The following is a 1440-nucleotide window of genomic DNA, read 5'->3' as shown; positions in this document are numbered from 1 at the left end:
AACACATATGGGGTTAATTTTACCCAGCAAATTGGGTTGTTTATTTAACCCATCATAATGGGTTGATTTAACCCAGCTAATGGGTTGATTCATTTTTATTATAATTTATTTATTTTTTTACTTTATACATGAAATAATGTTTACAGATTAACTTAAATCCACTAAACTTTTGTAAAATACTCCACACAACCACTGGTTTGCATGATAACTTCCTTTATTTATCATTTACAGCATTGTTTATCGTTTGTAGGTATACATATTGCCTATTTAAACTCGTTTAACAAACATCAAAAGTAAATATTAAACATTAAATAGAAGTAATTCACGTGTAAACGACCAGTCTGTTATTCTGTTTCCACCGTAACGGCGCTGGCTCTCGTGCCCGAGCTGGAGTTGTGTTCGGTGGGGAACTGCTCACGGCTGAGACCGCCGCCCTGCGTTTCACTCATAGCTGAACTATACTGCCACTGCCTTCATAACCTGTCCAAAACAAACAGTAAACAGCTCTGAGGAAATATTTTAAAATCCAAAGTATTTGTATTCTGTATCTTTATGAATAGAATCGTTTATTTTATGCAGATTATCAGGCTTTTCCATCACGCGATAAGACCGAAGTTAGGTGATTACACCGCGCGCCTGTATGTTGCTCTGCATGAAATTGAATGATATACAGCACAGTAACGATTTTATATATAAAATAAAATGTACACAAACCTATATTTTACCGAAGAAATGCATCAATTCGATGGCGCTTATTTGTCAGTATGGTGTATGGAGTGTAGATTGATGTGCAAAAAAAGTAATTTAAAGCAGTTTAACATAAGGCAGCAACATAACAAAATGTGAAAAAATGAATGGGGTATGAATACTTTCGCAAGGCACTGTACCTATTCATATCTGTGTGTTAGGTTAGGGTTTGTAGAATAAGTTGACATGTACTTGCAAAGTTACTTACAGTCGATAGAATGTCTGTTGGAGGACCATCAAAATACAGTGTTAGCAGATATTAAGCAGACACTCTAATACTCTAATGACTAGTAGTTGACATGTAGTTACTTATAAGTAATAGAAAATTAAAGTGGACTATCAAAATGAAGTGTTACCATACTATGTTATGTAGTTTGATATATAAGTATGTCGAACTTTATCTGCATACAGTATACTCGTATAGGGCGATATATACTATATTTCATATCTCAACTGCTATATTAACTATATTAGTGAACTATATTATCACTCAGCTCTAATCTGCTTAATTCAACTATAAGGCACAAAGATATTAAGATATTATAAACATTAACATCATAATTTTCTGTAAAGCTGCTTTGAAACAATGTGTATTGTGAAAATCGCTATACAAATAAATTTGACTTGTTGCAGCTGGTTAAGGCACGGTTTTAGCGCTGACAATGTCTGCACTGCTGGAAACTGGGAACTGCA

The sequence above is a fragment of the Sinocyclocheilus rhinocerous genome, unplaced genomic scaffold, assembly GCF_001515625.1.
Source record: "Sinocyclocheilus rhinocerous isolate Xijiao unplaced genomic scaffold, SAMN03320098_v1.1 scaffold943, whole genome shotgun sequence".
Taxonomy (NCBI): Eukaryota; Metazoa; Chordata; class Actinopteri; order Cypriniformes; family Cyprinidae; genus Sinocyclocheilus; species Sinocyclocheilus rhinocerous.
The sequence above is the reverse complement of the archived record's forward strand: the minus strand, read 5'-3'. Positions refer to the sequence as shown.